The sequence below is a fragment of the Dendrobium catenatum genome, unplaced genomic scaffold (assembly GCF_001605985.2).
Source record: "Dendrobium catenatum unplaced genomic scaffold, ASM160598v2 fragScaff_scaffold_133, whole genome shotgun sequence".
NCBI lineage: Eukaryota > Viridiplantae > Streptophyta > Magnoliopsida > Asparagales > Orchidaceae > Dendrobium > Dendrobium catenatum.
In genome coordinates, this window is record NW_021318595.1 from 10,556,845 (window position 1) to 10,577,298 (window position 20,454).

A 20,454-nucleotide genomic window follows, 5' to 3' on the forward strand; every position below is an offset into this window, starting at 1 on the left:
TCATGGCACTAAAGCTGCACTATTTCGTTCATTTGATATATTTAACTCTGATGAATCCATTTTAATTATTTACCTGTATAATTTGGTATGATCTAAATAATATACACATGCAATCAATTATGTATTTAAAATAATGCATCCTAAACTATCAATTCTACCAAACTCTTAATAAATTCTACAGCACTAGTAATAATCAATTATTCTAACAATTATGCTTTGATACCAATTGTGATGCCCTGGAATCTAATTTGATAGAATTATTATTTTAATAAATAATAACTATAGCTATTTAATATCATCTATTAGTAATAAATAGTAAAAACATGTTCTATAATTTATTTTCCCAAAAATCATGTACAATGCTCAGGATTTACACAATCATATCATAACTATTTTGTTATAAGTATAAGAGAATAATTAAAATAAAAAAGAACAGAACTGAAGAATCCTAACCAGCTCACACTATTGATCCTCTACCCTAACCTGAAACTATTTAATCATATATAATGAGCTTAAAAACTTAACAGTTCATCAAAACCTATAAGTAAATACAAACTATGGTAAAGGAGCAATATGCAAGTCAGGGATCAAATCATAGCAGTAGCATTCATAAGATCATTGAATCAGTGTAAAATAATAAATTTGCAAACAGTAGTAGTAAAATCTACAAATAGTAAAACACTATGGTACAAAAGCCAGTAAAACAGTAAACTAATATGAGTGTCAAATTTATAAACCAATCATCGTATCTATAATACAAATCAGTATGTAAATAGGATAAAATATTATATTAAAATATAAGTAAAATATATTGAAAACAAATATAATATAGTAAAATCTATAAAAATATACACATGTTATTCAGTTATTTTATCTCAGTATTAAATATATATCTTAATCACATACTTAGTATATCATGTATATCATGTGCTTTATGAATACATCATTCTTTTTATATAAATAAATTAATAATAAAATTAATAATAAATCTATACATTAATTTTAATAATTCCTTACTAACATTCATTATAATAGTCAAACTAAATAAGTAAGAATTCTAATTATCATGGTGCTTTTCAATATTAGAGTTAGTATCAATAATTGTTGGCTCAGTAAATAGAGTCACCACTCATTGTATGTCGGTGTAATAATCATTTCCTTATAACTTTCAATCAGTGTATCATACTAATCAATAGAGGATAACATCAAATCATAGTATTTAAAAGAAAGTTCATCATCCCACCATCCTATACAGGTTAATCAGTCTATAACCAATGGGTCAACCAGACTTTCTTGTCTTTTACATACACATTATTATCATAGTACTATAATAACAATCTCAATCATATATCCATATTTATTTTCAATGCATTGTAGTAAATAAAATATAATTGAGCTTAATTTAGAAAATGCAAAATTGTCCTAAAGATATAAAAAAAATATACTAAACAAAAATTTATATTTTTAGAATTTAACCAAATTACCAAATTTTGCAAAAAAAAAAATTCTAAAGCTTTAGTTGAACTAAATTACTATTTTTAGATGTCAAAATAAATTTTTGAGAAGGAAAAAATTACTGTATTTTCAAAATTACCTAGTGAAAAATCTCAAATAAATATTCAAAATGTTCATCATTTCATTCTCTATAACAGATAAAAAGTTACATAGTGAAAGTTTAACCAATACAAATATATTGTTATTTTTTATAACGAGAATAAAAATTTGATCAAAAAATAATAAAAATATAAAATCTTTACCATTAAAAATAGGATAATGATTCCTTATAATGAGACGAGCAAATATCCCAACAGGCTCGACTAACAAAAATGGCTTCACAACCTCTAAATCCTAGCTTCATATTCTCTCTCTTCTCTTTTGTCTCTTAAAATCTCAAACCAATCTCCGTTGCAAAAATAAATAGCAAAAAGGTTTAAAAAATGTTTTAATGTTTTAGGATATTTTGATTAAAATAATAATTTAATCAATATTTTCACTATAAAATTTATAGAAGTCTTTTTGGAGTTTTAAAATTATATAAAAATATCCACAAACTAAAACATTTTATTTATAAAATTTTGGTGAAATCGGTTTACAAAATAGACACTTGACTATTTCAAAATTCTCATTTGTATCGATAGGTACCAATTTCATAAAAAATTTCACCAGTGACCAAATATTATGAAAAAAATCATGCAATTAAAATATTATAATATCAATGCTACGGCGAAGGTGATTTATAATTTGGACTTATATTGGCCCTAAAAAAATAATTTAATTGAGTTAACATAGTGGTTATTACATTTTAGCCATATCCCTGAGAGAAAATGGAAATAATATGATCCTAATAGTATCATCACTAACACCATTATACTTAAATATTGCATAAATTTGTAATAAAATAGCTAAGTATAAATTGAGATCTTCCACAAGAGTTCCCCCAAATTGGATATTTTGAACCTTCTAAATTATGGTAGGTTTTAATTTAGAATTATTAATATGGATAGTAGGTCTACTAATACTCTGATGGATTCCGTCTGCTACAGGATTAGCATACTCCCTAAGGTGTCTAAAATGATCATGAACTATCATTAGGTCTGACATCTCTAATTTTTTTTTAGTTTTTCAAAATTTTGAAGGGTCCTTTCTATCTCAGAATCAAATAATTAAAGCTCCTTTCAAGATCTACAAAGCATACTATAGTGAATCAAAAACACCACATAAAAAATGAGAAAAGCATAATACATAATATAAGTAGGTCTAAATATACATTTATTTTAGTAATATAATTAAAATTTTATTATGCAAATTACTTCTCCAATAATAGTGCCAAAAACCTAATATTGTGGGGCTTTTGTAGATTATTGATATTGTTTATATATAAGTTTAGCTAGATGTGATATGCAAGATTTAAATATAATTAGTTTTTCTTTGATATATCCATAATGAAAGCCCACTAAATATATACAATTATACGTGTCAAATTAAGTAATAAAGTAATGAAGTGGAGTGTTTAACCCTTGAGAAAGAGTTATGGTTACTTGCAATAAAATTACTATTGTTTGCTCACATTTCATAAATAATACTACATAAATATAAATGATATTTTTGATTTCTTATCATTGAATAAAAATAAGTAAAATAGTTGATGTAATTTTAATAAAATATTTTGATTGATGCATGTAAATATCATATTTTTCTTAATGATATTCTTAATTTTATATGTGGATCAGTGCATATGTATACTTAAATATCTATCAAGCTTCTAGGGGTGAAATGAATATATGTTGACCTCCTACAGTTTTAATATCTCCAAAAATCTAGAATATTCAAACATCCTATATTTAAGCAAGCTAAAATTATATCTCAATACTCCTCGTTGTTCTTGCATTCCTCCTTCGATACTACACATTATATTAAGTTGTAACTACACACATGGACATTGGATGCATTTAATGAATAATGAAATATACTAAAAACATCCACAAATTTTTAGATTATAAGAGTCTAAATTATTACTTAATATACTCTTTATATCATCAATCCAAAGTAAGAGATATAGCAAGACATAGGGGAAATAACAAACAAATTTATTTTCATTATATTTATAGAAGAATCAAAGAATCAAAGTACGAAAGAAGTATTAAAATTTTATCACCATGAAGGATCAAAGTATCTTCTCTACCCTCCCTCTTTCTTCCTTCACTTATAGAGTTGCTTATACAAACATAGGCTAAACTCTCCAAGATATTATCTCTTACACTTCCCTAGCCTCACTTAGATTTTACTCTAAGAGGGTACTAGAGAAGTACATGGAAAATGTAGTAAATTTTATTGAAATGACTAAACTCTTTACAAACAGAATTGAACATCTATTTATGAGAAAACCTAAAATCAACCTTAAGTATCGCGTACTTGACAAGGCAGCATCGCGACACTTAAAGTTGAACTAGCACCTTGGCGCTAACAAGTTTACTCCGTTGTAGCTCTTGGTGATGTGGAATGGTTACTAATTAAATAGACGTAAACCTTTGCTATGTTGATTCTAGTTCTAGGAAGTTGTAAATGCTATGTTGCAGTGCTTTGAAAATATGAGCACTGTAATGCCCTTGTGGAATTCCTGACACTAAGGCATTTGAATTGTAGCATTGCATCATTCATTTTCTTGAGAACTCGATGCTACCAAGCTGAATGTTTAACTTTGCAATGTTGTTAACTCAGTGGCACTACCTGCAATGCTGCTACAATGCTCATAAACAGAGAAGATGTAGCTGTAATGTCCAAAAAAGTTGCTTCAACATGGTTAATTTCAATGCAATGGTATCATTTCATCCGGCGTCATGATGCTATGTCATACTTTATATTTTTTGTCATTTCTAAGTATTTTCTTTACAAAAACAAGTAAGACAACACATTTTTACTAAAATTTAAATGTAATATATTCACTAAAATTTAAATGTAATATATAGTACATAATTTACACTTAACAATAGTGAGGCATATAAATATAAAAAAAAAAAACAATTTCTTATAAGATTTGATGCCATGATAGTTTAGGATTTTGATCCTATCCTATCCTTGATAATGCATCACATTTATATCCTTTCTTGATGCGTGATCATATTTTACAAATCAGTAAGGGCTTGATCTCTTGTCCATGGAGTATCTCATGTTATTGGTTAATTCACAAGAGGCAATGGAGATGCCTCATACTAGTAACCATTTATTTATCTTATCATTATCTATGTGAGTAACATCTAGTGCACTTGCCTTAGCTTATTATATTGAGGCCACCATGAGTGTTGAATCCTAGCAATTTCTACTTTATAAGAGTTACAATCTTAATACATCCTTTCTTACATCTTATATAATGCATTCACTATAGGAAATTCAGCTATTACTAGCAGTTTTTTCTGGCGGTTAACCTGTTATTATCAGCGGTTAAAAAAAAAAACGGCGGCTTTTCGGCGGTTCCCAAGCTGTCGGAAAAAACGGCATCAAAAACCATTGCCGACGATGTTTTTCCGGTGGTTTTTTTTTTCCGACGGCTTTCCAGTGACCTATACTGCCGGTTATTACGTGATTTATTATCGGAGGTGTTTCGGCCGTTAAACCACTGAAAAGCTTACCGACGACTAACTGGCGGTCCTAGCCGACGGCATTGCCGGCGGTTATACCAGCGTGCATGCGGTTGAACAACCGTCGAACATCGTCGGCAAACCGCCGGTAACATACTAGAGGCTACCCGGCGGTCATCGACGATGGTATTACCGGCGGTAGGCACTGCCAGTATATCACTGGATAACCGCCGATAATATACCGGCGGTTACAAAAAATTTCTGGCGGCGTCAATTAGTCGTCCGGTATCGTCATTTTTGGCTGCCAAAACATGGTAACTGTTGGTAGACCGTCAAAAAATTTCAACGGTTTGATTACATTTTCGGTGGCCAAACCGTCGGTTGGCCGCCAAAAACCTGTAGCATCTGAAAAAAATTGGCAGCCTTCCCTCTATTTGAGGGAGGTTCACCCTAAACTCTAAACCCTGCACATAAAGCAATAACAACAAGTTTTGGGCAACACGCCGCTATATTCAATCAATTATCACAAATATATACATAAGTAAAACCAAACAAAACAATAAATGTAACCGAAGTTTATAAGTACAACCAAATTAAATTAGGACCTGCTACATAAAAAATATGTTCTTCATTGGGTCTACTCATTTGATCTTCATCAAATATTTCATAAGTTGTTGATGAACCGGCATGAGCATCTCTGTGTGGTTCGTACTCGCCATATGATGTACAAATCCAGTAGTTTGGAAGAAATCCCCTACGATATAAATCAAGATTCACATCATCGGGCTTGAGGAATGCTTGATTTTTATGCTTCAAATATGGACATATAAACATTTTATCAAACTGAAAGGAAGGCAGTTGAGATGCAACTTGAATGAAAGTTTCAACTCCCTGTATAAATTCAGCTATCAATCCTTTTCGACCTGGCAACAATATGTTATGCATCCAATATCTCTCTTCTTGGATAGTCATTTGGATGTTGAAGCAAACATCCCCTTACATAGTTATGAAAACATTTATTAGAACACATGTGTAAACCTTAACAAGTGTATGTGTTATACTTTGAAACAAGTATACTAAACTTGAATAGGAATGCATTGTCTACCTCTACCTTTATTAACATAAGTCAAATCTAATACCTCAACTTTGCTTACCGGGACATCAGAAGCCTCCATTTAATGTCAATAAACCATGTAAAGCGACTCTCTCTAATCTTATCTTCCATTGGACCTACTCCGACCTTATCACGTATATGCTCACTTTGTATCCTATCTCTAAGGGTCAAGCCATTCATCATTCTCTTTAATTTATTGACCATGATTTGGCACCATAAAGCATTGCATATCTCGCCACCATCTCATAGAATTTTTACTAAAGTTTGAGGGAGACTATTCTATCACACAAGGCATGATCGCTGCCTCACAAATGGACCCGTTGTGCACTTCCATTTGGAGGTACTAGGTTGAGTCAGTAGTCATTGTTAGATGTTTAATTAAATGACTCAAAATGGATAAAACTTGGACCATCAATCAACTTGAACACAAATTTGGATATGGTGAATTAGAGGATGTTCTTTACATCTCCTAATGTTCATTTGGCAATTTGATGTCCCTATGCTCTTTTATTAAATTTTCAAACATTTCGATCATATTTAACTTAAATGTTTGGAAATTTTTTACACCAAATCCAAAACCCGATTCATTCGTCCATTTCAACCATCAAACTTGAATTGTGCTGATAATATCCCCTTCTATTTCACCATCACTCTGAACAAAAGATCTAAGATATCTAAAATGTGTATCTTATTAATGACTTGATTGCCCAAAGTCACAATCCCCTCACTATGTCTATTTCCACTAAAATTACACTCCATATATTTAGTTTTAGATCTACTCAAGAGAAAACCTTTAGACTCTAAAGTTGACCTTCATAATTCAAGTCTAAGTAAAGTACTTGGTACATCCTCTTGCAAATTTATAGTGAGAACATCCATGACTAAAGCAAAAAATATATGGACTTAAGGCTAATCCTTGATGTAATTCAACCGAATAAGGAAAGTACTTGGTATAACCACCTTGTGTCATGTTAAAAGTTAAATTCTCATCTAAATCTAATAAAGAAAGATCATTTCTAATATTTTCTAAACAAGTCTTTTAAGGTCTACCTCTAACTTTCTTAACATAAGCCAGATCTAATACCTCAACTTTCCTAATGACATTTCTAATATTTTCTAACCAAGTCTTTTAAGTCTATCTCTACCTTTCTTAGCATAAGTTAAATATAATACATCTACTCTCCTAACCGAGTCATCGAAAGGAAGTTATTTTATGTGACCAAATCATCTAAGGTGACTCTTTCTAATCATATCTTCCACTAGATCTAATATTAATAATCTAATTAATGACTTGATCACCCAAAGTCACAATCCACCCACTAGATTAATTATTACTAAAATTACACTTAATATATTCAATTTTAGATCTACTCAAACGAAATCCTTTAGAATCTAAGGTTGACCTCCATAATTCAAGTTTACCTTAAACTCCCTCTCTAGTCTTATCAACAAGAAGAATATAATCACCAAAAAGCATACACTAGAGTACAACCTCTTACAAATGTCTAGTGAGAACAAATAATCACCAAAAAGCATATAAAAAAAGATCACCTATCGAAGGAGCACGGCGTGTTCATCGGCGGTGTGTTCGTGGGAGTTCGACGGTGGCCTTGCAAGGAGAGTTTGAGGGCGACCGGTGTGGGGTAGGCGGCCGGAGACAAGTCGTCGGCGGTTGTCAAGCCGCTCGATTGCGCGAGAGGTGGGCGGAGGCGACAGGGGAGCTCGACCGAAGAGAGAGAAGGGAAGAAGAGAAATAGAATGGGAGGCTCGGGCTAATTCATTTTAGGGCTTTTACCGTCAGCTTTCCGGCGGCTTATGCTGCTGGTAATAAATTCATTTATTACCGGCGGTTTTAGCCGCCGGTATACCACCGATCATAATAAAGTCTGACGGTTAATCCGGCGGTTTTATGTCCGCCGCTAATTCCGGCGGCATATGCTTGAAGAACCGCCGGTATTAGCCGGGGGCCAAACCGCCGGCTAAACCGCCGTTTTGTATCCCAAATTGCATCGTTAACACATCATTTAATTATATTTAAATATTTTTTACATCATCATGTTCAACTCTTATTAATTTTTTAACATTGAATTTTTTTTTTGATTTAATGTCTAGTCATATTTTAAAAATATTTCTCATCAATAACATACTAATTAAAACCACATAAAATAAAAATAAAATATATCAAATAATTATGACTATTTATATTTTATGTAATTTATATGTAAAATATTTATGATATTTTATGTTAATTATATTAAATCATGTAAATCTTTTTATATTTAAAGAAAAAATATTAAGAATATATTTGAGTATTTAAATGTATCATTGAATTTTTTTAATAATAATTAAAAAAAATAGATTCAACTTTTGTTCACCCAATTATATAATTAATAAAGTTGAGAATCAACTTATTATATACTTGTCATTGACACGTCATCAAAATTTAGCTTGATTAGGAACAAACCTAGATGCATATTTGAAGTGTAAACTTTCAAAATCAAATTCAAGACTATCATATCTTTTATTTTATAAAACTTATATTTGAACAAAATGTCTCAAAGAGATGAACTTGTTGACACCAAAAGTGATTTATTCTGAGTCCAAGTGAGACTAGAACAAGCAGTAAATAATAATTATAATATTTTATACATTACTTATTTAATAAAAAAATAACTAAATCTATCATATTTTTATTCAAATTAAGATTCTCAACATGATGATTCCAATAAGACCAAAATCATCTAATCCTGACATCATTACTAAAGCTATTTATGATAAAGAGAATCAATATAGATCATCAAATGGAGTTTTCTAAATTTTAGCTATATTTATGAGTCATGTCGATCTAAAAATTCTATAAAGAATCCCACACTATTTATATAAATGAGGCTTTGGATCATGAACATTGGCTTAAGATTTATGATAGCTCAAAAGCTTGAAGAATCTTAAAGCTCCACCTAAGCACCACTACTAAAGGATCAATTTTAGATCTTTACATCGAAACATTGCTCGATCACATCTTCAAACCATTTTTGATCATGATTATCAGACCAACACTTGATCACTACTAAACTACGACACTTAGACTACCATTATTTGACTATAATCCATTCACCACCACACTCAACTAAACCCATTTGTATACCATCACTTGAGTATGATCCTTCAACTATTATCACCTAACTATGGTCCTTTCACCACTATTTTCTTCTATGAATTTTTCATCATTGTTACCTAATGACTGGTTTTCAAAACACCGCTATCCAATAATGGTCCTCCCACCACTATCTCGCAGCTACAATCCTTTAACCACTAATACCCAAGCACTGACCTCCAAACCCTGGCCCTCTTACCATTATCACCTTGCTACAACATCACCTACTAGTTTCACTACCCTTTCTTTTCAACAACATCAATTCACATGATTACTTAAAAGGTTAATTCAAAGCTTTAATATTAATATTGATCTCAATATAAATCCTAAGATTTATATTATAACAAGTAACAAACGATTACTTGAAGATAGCTCCCATGCCACATAATTCTTCCAACATCCACCTCAAAATACATTTAATATATCATATGTTTACTATATTAGATTAACACTTATCCAATCATATGGAATGACATAATTTATAACTAATGACAAGTACAAGTAGAATTATTTCAACTATGCCATACTTAGTGGCTTTCCCTTCTATAAATTTTTCAAGCAAAAACTATTGTCTCTTGTAATATCTCTTTCATATTTGCGTGTGATAGTTTTATGTACAAAGTTAAGATGCTAATCCACTATATCTATCTCTTTCTCTCTCTACCATCACAAATATTTTAGCATGCAATAAATTTTTGTCATATTTGAGAAATAATTCTTGGCTAGGAGGAAACCCTTGCTAAAATGTCAAAAGGTCATTTACATAATTGTTTTAAGCATGGTTGTAGTATAGAAAGTTATTTTACATATAATATTCTTTTAGTTTTGAAGAAAGTAAGTTTGGATTAAGGAAAAACTTTAATTATAACATTAAATAGATAATGTCCTACATTTGGTTATGGTTACAAAACTCCTCCTTTCTATCATTCATTGTGGCATTAAATTCATTGAAAGTATATCACAACTGATGGGAAACCTTGGACATAACCTCAAAAAGATATTCATGTTAACATCATGGGCATGCTTATAGCAAAGCAATTCTTACCATTCATTTAATTTAAAGCATTCCTATTGATGATGATCATTCTAAAAGCTTTCTAAAAATATAGAGAACCTTCTAAGAAAGCATTAAATGAATTTCAAACTCTATATATAGTCTATAGTTGCTACTCCTTAGGCAAGGTCATAGTCATGACCAAGAAATGGAAGTAACTATTTAAAGTTATACAAGTTTTCATTTTTGATGTGAGATGCATGTGGAATTTTTCCCCTCCCAATAAAGTTATAATAAATCCCAAAGGGATTCGATTTAATCTCTTACACATAGATAAACATTAAAGAGTAACACTGACAAAAAATCTTGAATAGGTCAAATATTCTCGGTCAATTTCTCTTTATACACACGTCAACATTATTAAGACATGATTTAGCAAATAATCTCAGAAAGGTCAAACATTATTGGTGGATTTCTCTTGGCCATTTCCATAAACGTTAATAATTTAATAAATAACTTTGAATATATAAACAATTCTTAGTGGGTTTTTGTCAACCGCTTCCTCACATATTAATATATTCAAGTAATAGTCTAACAAATAACCTTAGATAGGTATATTATCTTTGATGGATTTATGTCAATCTCTTCCACACAAGTTAATGTCATTTAGTAATACTCTCACAAATAACTTTGGACATATTAAACATCCTTGGTGAATTTCTTTTAATGTCTTTTAGCACATGTTAAGGGTTAGGGTGACACCTCACACTAATGACATAAAGAAGAAATGATTTCTAAATAAAAGAGAGAAGTATTCATAACCCACCTTAGTATAGATAAGGAACTTAGTTAAATTAATATTATTAGGAAATCATGCCACTACTATGTAAAAATATCAATCAAACTCAAAGAGGCAAGCTTAAAGAAGGATAGTCCCGAATAAGAGGCCAAGTGTTAGAACATTATATCATTTTTACACAAATGATTTAGATTTCTTTACTTTAAACTATCTAATTACAAATATAAGTTGAAAATTTATTAATAAAAGGAGAAACATACATGTTTATAAATAATAAGAATTATTTGGAAGCTGTATGCATAGCTAATAGATCTTCATGATGTCCACACACTCGCCATCATCAAAGATTTCATAAAGTCTTCCACATCTTTCAAACTCTACCCTTAGCTTCTAATAAGTGATATCTTCCTACAAACCATATTTTTTTAAAGTAGTTTTTGACTCGACTACAACACATCTCAAATGATTCTAATAGCATCAAATGTAATGTTGATGCTATACACCACTAAAGTTGATACTCAATATAATATATATGGGCATTCTCTTCTCTCTTTAAGTCACTTTTCAAGAAAGTAATTTTTGGCTCAGCTATGACATATCTTAAATGACCCCAATGGCGTTAAAACCAATATCAATGATTGCCTCATTTATGTTAGGGTATAAGTTTTGAGAAGTCATGTAGAAATAAGCTTTGATTGCCTCCATATCTAGTCTGCTTCAATAAGGGAAATCAATGTCTTTTTCAAGTGCAACTGAAGCCTCGTTATAGGAAATGAAACTATTGACCATTTCAAAATGAGAAAAGTTGACTCCTTTTAAAGGGAAGATTAGAGCCTCACTATCAGCCTTAATCACTCCAACAATTTTTTAATCTTGAGAAAAAATAAGAGTATGCTAAGAGAATCATGGCCCATCTAACTTGATCCATCTAGCATAGATAATTGACCATTTTTTTGAGGGAAGATCATAATCCCATCATAAAAACTATGAGCCTTGATCACTTACAATAATTTTTAAACTCCTACTAAACATTTTCTCTAGCTTTTACGGGTTAAAAAACTAGAGCCTATTAAGAGAATCATGCCTCTTCTTTAGTCTAACGAAGCATATTTATTGATATAAATGGCAAAAAATATTGGAAAGATTTAAAAAAAAGAAATTCTATATTTTTTAAATTTTGGAGCAAAAAAAAAAATCTTTTGTGAAAGAAATTAAAATTAAGAATAATAATAATTTTTAATTACATGGCCCCAAAGGCACATCATACTTTACTTAAACAAGCCAACAATTTTGGGTGCTGGCAACTTAAAAAAAATAAAAATAGTGCCAAAGTTGCTTTATATGCCCCTTTATACACACCAAGAGTTTGCTAATGGAACTATTGGTGAGTGTTAGCTACCTAACAACAGACCAATCCAGCCGCCTATGCATGTTTGAGCTTATTTTTTAGGTCTGGACAATCTAATTTGAATGCATCTAGGTCCTTGAAACTACTTTTTAATATTTTGAATTTAATTTTTATACTCTTAGAGCCCTACAAAGCTATACAATAAATTTGGAGCAATTTAAAAATATTTAAATAAACATTTCTTAATCTTTTTTCTTAGATCAATGTGTGGACTTCTTAATAGTAGATGTTAGAATGAAAATAGTTTTGCTTAGTTCATGACCTAAGGGGAGGTCTAAATAGATGTCAGAGTGGCAATACTATAATTTTGCACTAGAAGGTTCTTAAAAGGCTTAAATATATATTATTGGATGACAAGATCTTCAGCGTCCAAAATAGGGGCAACTAATACATCATAAGAAATCAGCTTGATCATGACCATACCTCGATGCATATTTAATTTAAAAAAATTTGAAATTAAATCTTGGACCATTTAAACTCTAATTTTAATAATTTTATAATCAACTAAATTTCTTGAGGAGGCAAAGTTATGGGCACCAAAAGTGATCATATCCGAGTCCAAATGATACCATACTAAACACTTGAAGAGTAATTGAGAACTTTGGGATATTAATTACATAAAAATTGATATCTAAATCTTGCATGTTTATATTCAAAATCAAGCATCTCGATGAGATGAATTTATCAATCCCAAAATCATTTAATTTCAACATCAATAGGGCACCTTGATGCTAAAAGAATGATATATAATCATGGGAATTAATATGGGTCATCCAATGGAACATTTAATATTTTAGTTATATTTATGAGATATAACAGTCCAAAAACAATCTATAAATAGACCCCCTCCTATCTACATAAAAGGGGCCTTTGAAGCTTGGACCATGAATTGAGGGTTAAAAGTGTTCAGAGCCTTCAAGAATTTCAATGCTTTACCTAAACACCATTGCTAGACCACTACTCATCCACCATCATCGGACCACCACCTGATTGTCATCATCATTCCATTGCCTGACTGCTATCATCACAACACCAAGACATATGGCATATTTCTTGCTCTTTGATCTCCCATCCACAATGAAGAACATTCAAATAATTAACAAATGATCTATTAAAGCCAACTATCATGTCACATAACTCATCAACATCCACCATGAAATATGTTAATTATATTACATGTTACCATATTGTATTAACACATTTTCCAATCAGGTGGAAGGCTATCATTTATAATCAATAACAAACATTGGTTGAATTATTTTAACTAGATGATTCGTCAGGATTTTTCTTTATTTTTTTTTGAGGAAAAAATTGTGGAGTCTCTTATAATGTCTCTGTTATCTCTGTGTTGGATCTTTGTACAAATATAAGATACTCTCACTCTACCGTAACAAATGTTCTCACACATAATAGGCATATTTTTATGATAGTTTTTATTGTTTTAAAAATAATATCTTTTAAATTATGCTTAAGAAACTAAAATATTTAATTACGATTATATATAAAAACTTTTTCATATGAAACCTAAGAATAAAATTTTACTCTTGGTAGGTCTTTTAGAACAAAACACAAAAGTCAAAGAACTCGCTCAAATTTATCAAATTGATTTATTATGGGCGACAGGAACTCTTTTTATAAAGATGATTGTATATTTATTTTGTGAAATATATAAATTTTAAAGTTGTCATGTGTATTATAAATATTTTTTAGCTATCATGCTTCAATAAATTTGATTGTGAAAAACAATTTTTCATAAAAAGGTAAAAATTAATAGTGTTGAAAGGCTATCAGAGAAGTCATTAAATGCTTAAACTAAGAGATCATTACAGAGAATGTACCTCGTTACTGTTCATCTTCTTCTATTTATTACACGCTTATATAAAGGTTTTAGACAGAGATCATTACTAGAATCCTGTGGCAAGTGGTGTTGGGTATCGCCTGTGTCCACCGACTTGTTAGCTGGCTGGGAAAGTAGTCGTCCTATTGAACTCAGTGTTTGGACATATTTGGTGCTATCAGTAGCACTATATTTATCACCCCCATCAAATTAATGACCTGAGATGTGAGAGTTAATTTGGCTTGAAGTAATGCAAATCGCGTAGTTGAGAGACCTTTGGTAAAGATATCGACAAGTTGGTCCGTGGATGATATATGATGTATCAAAACTGTTTGATTTTTGATACATTCTAGGATGAAGTGATGGTCTACTTTAATGTGTTTTGTGTGGGCATGAAACACAGGATTGTTTGCCAAGGCTATAGCTGATGTGTTATCATAATAAAGAGGTGTTAGTGATGGAGTTGAAATATGGAACTCACGGAGAAGTCATTGAAGCCCTATAATTTCGGATGCTGTAGTGGAAAAAGTTAGGTACTCTGATTCAGTAGAAGAGTGAGAGACTGTAGATTGCTTTTTAGCACACCAACTGATGAGATTTGGGTTGAGAAATATGTAGAATCCAGTTGTTGATTTGCGATCAAGTTTATCACCGCCCAATCAGAATCTACATATGAAGTGAGATGTAGATTGCCGGATGTTATCGGAAGCCCATAGTGGATTGTACCTTTAATGTAACGAAGGATGCGTTTAAGCATTTGATAGTGGAAGTTCTAGGATGATGCATAAACTGGCATACTTAGTTGACAACAAAAGCTAAATCGGGACGGGTAAGAGTAAGGTACTGTAGGGAGCCAACAAGGTGGTGGTATAGTTGCAGATCAGAGTTTGGTAAATGGGCTGTAGTTGAGGTGTTGGTTTGCTGGAGACCGAATTCTATATTAATTTGCATGTTGACATTCCAGCACGGTGAAGTATGGTAGCTGCATATTTGGATTGATGTAAAAATATCTCAAATTTAGTGATATGTGTTTGTAAGCCCAGAAAGGTATGAAGTCCGCCCAAATGTCTCATGTTGAATTGTTGCTGCAATTTAGTAAGTAGAGTGGATAGCTGGGTGGAATGAGTGCCCATGACTAATATGTCGTCAATATAAAGTAGCAAGTATATTTTTGGGGAATGTTACGAGTAGATGAGCAACGATGGATCAACCGAGCTAAATACGAAGCCGCTCTTGTTGAGAAAGTAAATAAAAGTGGAGAACCATTGGCGTGGGTACTGTTTTAGTCCATAAATAGCTTTGTTTAACTTGCAGACATAATTGGGATGGATAGTATCTTTAAAGCCAGGTTGTTGCGCCATATATACGGTGTCTTAAAGCTTACGGTGAAGAAAGGCATTTGGTACATCCATTCGACATATGGGCAATTTATGTTGAATAGAGATGGTGATAAAAATGTGGATGGTTTGGATCTTTGCAAAGAGCAGAATGTTTTGGTGAAATCCAAACTGTATTCTTGATCATAGCCTTTAGCGACTAAAGGGGCTTTATATCGTGCGACCGTGCCATCAGCTTTAAATTTTATTATGTATAACCATTTACAAATGAGTACATGCTGTGTTGGAGTTGGTGGGACTAATGTCCATGTCACTTGAGTTTGAAGAGCTTGAAATTCATCAGACATGGTTTGCCGCCAATGGGGTACTTAATGGAAAAACTGTAGCAGGTAGAATCAGAGGAAGGAGTAATGGTTTGTGAAAGATTGAGAATATTATGTGGTTTAAGATGTCCTGATTGCAGCTATGTTATCATGTGATGAGATTTGAGTATTGGGTGAGGAGGTGAAGTGATGTCAGGTAAAATTGAAGAGGGTGACGGGGCTGCTGGGAATGGTGAAGCAGAGGAGTTGGATATGGTTAGACTTTGAGATGTATTATTATGTGAGGTCATTTGTGGTGTGGTAATGTTAGGAGATGAATTTGATAAATCTATAGAGGGAGGAGAGTGTAGTGTGGTAGGTATGCTTGGGACAAGAGTAAGAGGAGGCAAATATGTGTTGATAGGTGGGGAAGTGGTTCCAGCATATGATTGGGATTGTGATGAGTAGAATGGAAAAGTATGCTTGTCGAAGGAGACATGGACAATAATAGTGATCTGATTGGTGGATAAGTTCAAGCATAGAAAAGATTTTGGATTATATGAATATCCAAGAAATACAGATGGAAGAGCTTTGTGGGCAAGTTTATGGTGGAGATGATTTGGTAAGAGCGGGTAGCATTTGCAACCGAAGACCTTGAGGAACTTGTAATATGGGGTTTTATTATAGAGCAACTCATAGGGAGATTTGTGGCATGTAGTAGGTGAATGAAGTCTATTTATGTGATATACGGAGGTTAGAGCAGCATAGACCCAGAACGTGTATGGAAGCGCAGAATCAAGAAGTAAAGTTCTGGTGGTCTCAATTATATGCCGATGTTTTCTTTCACCGAGGTCGTTCTGTTGCGGTGTATAAGGAGAACTCAATTGATGTTGTATTCCTTGTTGTTGGAAGAAAATTTTAAAATAATTATTAACATATTCTATACCGCAATCAGAGTGGAAGGCTCATAGCTTGAAACCAAGTTGATTTTCAGCATTAAGTTTGAATTGTTTAAAGTATTTAAATGTATCAGATTTGTATATCATAGGATATATCCAAGTATAACGAGTATAATTGACCACAAAAATGACATAATAGCGAAATCCATTATATAAAGAGATAAGGGAAGGCCCCCAAACATCACTGTGAACTAGTTGAAGAGGTTGTATAGTTACATGAGTAGATAACTAGAAAATAGAGTGAGTACATTTAGATTGACTACATGCAGTACAACATTGAGAAGAAGATAAAACAGAGTTAAAGGGATGTTTGGAGGTGATGCTCGATACGACTGCAGAACTGGGATGACCGAGACGCTTGTGCCATTGGGAGGTGGTAAGTGAAGAAGAGAGCGCTGTAGGATATTATTATCTGAAGGATGATCGAGGAACAGGATAGAGACCTCTACGACTGGGACCTAAGAGGAGAGTAGAGTTATTCTTCAAATCCTTTATTTGAAAACCATGATAATCAAAGGAAACAAAATAGTCATTACTAGTGGTGAGTTGCTTGACGGAGAGAAGGTTGTGAGGAAGATTTGGCACATGATAAAGAGGATGAAGGAGTTACGGGATGGGGTTTGAAGAATACCCTGTCCAGAGGAGGCAATAGGTAGAGTCTGATCGTTTCCAATAGCAACTTGAGAATTTCCTTGACACGGTTGATCTGAATGTATAAGTGACAGGTTTGTGGTGAGATGAGCTAAAGTACCAATGTCCAGAAACCACTCCGATGGAGTAGTTGTGGAAGCTGAAAATGCAGAATTCAGTGCTGACTGATAAGTGAGATCAGTTCTGTACTAGCAGGTGAATGCAAAATGATCATTCTTAGAACAAATCTGGCATTGGATATCTTTGCTGATATGACCTCCAAATCTTCCTCTATGTGAGTTTCCACGAGCATCTCGGCCAGTAGAATGTCCTCCACGATTGAAAGGATGCCCACGGGAGGTGGGAAATCATCCTCGGCCATGACCTCTGGATGCAGATAAAGCGAATGTAGATTCATTGGGTTTAGAAACATGAGCTTCATGAGGGCTTCGGTAGCAACGTTAATTTATTCACTACATAAAAGTGAATATAAATCATCTAAATTGATGGGCTAGAGGTTGGTTCGGATTGAAGTTTTGAAAGCATTGTAGCTCATAGGAAGACCTTTTAAAGTATACATGATGACGTCCTCGGAATCAATGTATCTGCCGGCTGCATTGACAGCGTCGACTTTCGCCTTTATCAATGATAGATATTGATTCATATACATATCCTTCATAGAAAGATTATGAAGTTCATTTTTAAGCTGCAAGATACGAGATCTGTTCGAGGATTGAAGTCATTTTTCAATAGTATGCCAGACTTTATGACATGTTTCAAGGTTTAAAATATAGGGCATCAAGGAAGGTGAGATAATGGAATAGAGAGCAGCAGTTAAGTTTTGATCTAACAACATCCAGTATGTGTGGGAAGGGTTGGACGTGAGAGTATTGTCTGAACCTGTAATGAACTTGTTTGGGTAGGATGTAGAGCCATCGAGAAAACCAAAAAAGCCAGTAGCCTTAAATAATTTAATGACTTGAGTTCTCCATGTGGGATGGTTTTCTGTGGTAAGCTGAGGATGGACAATATTTTTAATATTGGCCATAAGAAACTTGAGGGATGGAGGAATCTGAACTTTAGTCTTGTCGAAGAAGGACTCCACAACTGGAGCGGGAACATAAGAGGAGGCAGAAGAAGTCATATTTGAGCAAGAAAAAATAGGGAAGAGGATTACCAGCTAAGCAAGAAGAAGCCATTATGCAATGGCTCTGATACCATGTTAAAAGGCTATCAGAGAAGCCATTAAATGCTTAAAATAAGAGAGCATTACAGAGTATGTACCTCTTTACTGTTCATCTTCCTCTATTCATTACATGCTTATATAAAGGTTTTAAATTGAGATCATTACTGGAATCCTGCGGCAAGTGGTGCTGGGTATCGCCTGTGTCCGCCGACTTGTCAGATGGCTGGGAAAGTAGCCGTCCTATTGAACTGAGTGTTTGGTTATATTTGGTGCTATCAGTAGCACTACAGTTATCAAATAGTCAAATAAAAATGTATAATATAACTTAAAAGCTAAAGAGATTAGACTTAGGGGTATAGACGAGTCTAGTTAAGCTTGAGTCAAAGCAAACTGGAGCTCAAGCTCGAGTTGAGCCCATAAAAGAAGCTTGAACTCTACTCATGCATTACCTCTTAGGCTCGAGAGCTCGACTATACGTCTTGAGACTCGACCATACAGCTGGAGAGCTTGACTACTTTGTCAGCTTAAGTCATGTTTGGGAGTTATCTTACTCGAAGGAAGGAATGGTGAGATATCTACTTCATCAAAGGGAGTAGCAGAGGGAGAAGATTGAGATCATTAGAGAAGCAAGCAGTCTTGTTGACTCCCATCTTGAAAAAGAAGATAAAAAGTTGTGCTATTTATAATCACTTCACTTATTGTTTAATCGTACTCATCTCAAAATGAAAATTATTTTTTTGAAAAATCATACAAATGCATTAATTGGTTAAATTTCTTATTTATGGATGAAAACTTAAAAATCGTGCAATACTTTTTAGGACTGCAAATGAACCGAATTGAACCGAGTATATGAGTGCTCATGTTTGTGTTCGTTTATTATTAACTTGTTCAAATTCGGTTTGTGTTTGATTCTAGCTTTATTTTTTGTGTTCATGTTTGGTTCGTTTAAATTAATGGTGTTTATGTTTTGTTCATGTTTGATTCGTTTAGTGCTTAACGAGCTTTAACAAGTTCTGTTCGTGAACATATTTAGAGAATTTTTTTAAACTATCAAACATGCATGTTCATGAAAAAATTCAACTAGTATTCTTGAGCTCAAATGAGCAAGATCTAATAATGTAATATAATAATTAGCAATTGTAAAGAAATTAAAACTATAACATATATTATAATAATTAATTAATTTAAAATTTATTAATTAAAAATAATTATATCATTATATTATAATAAATTTAAATATTTATATTATTTATATTTATCAAATTTATAATTAAATATTAATCGAGTTTTTAATGACCGAGTATTAAAAATGTTGTTCAAATTTGTTTGTTTAGTTAGTTAAACGATCACAAACGAGCTTTAATCGAACTGAGCAACGAGTAGCTCATGGAACGTTTGGTTCACTTGCAGACCTAATGCTTTTAAATGCATTTTTTATTGACATTTAGATCATTTAAGGTAAATTCATACACACAACGCATACACAAAGACTCAAACCCAAGACCACTTTATTGGAGCACTCTCAAATAACAAGCCAAGATGAGCTGTGTAAATGCATATTTTTATTAAATATATAAAAATTTAATATTAATTTTAATATTTAATTTATTAGAATTGGGCTGCAAGCTAATAAGCTAAGTTCAATCAAATTTAAACTTA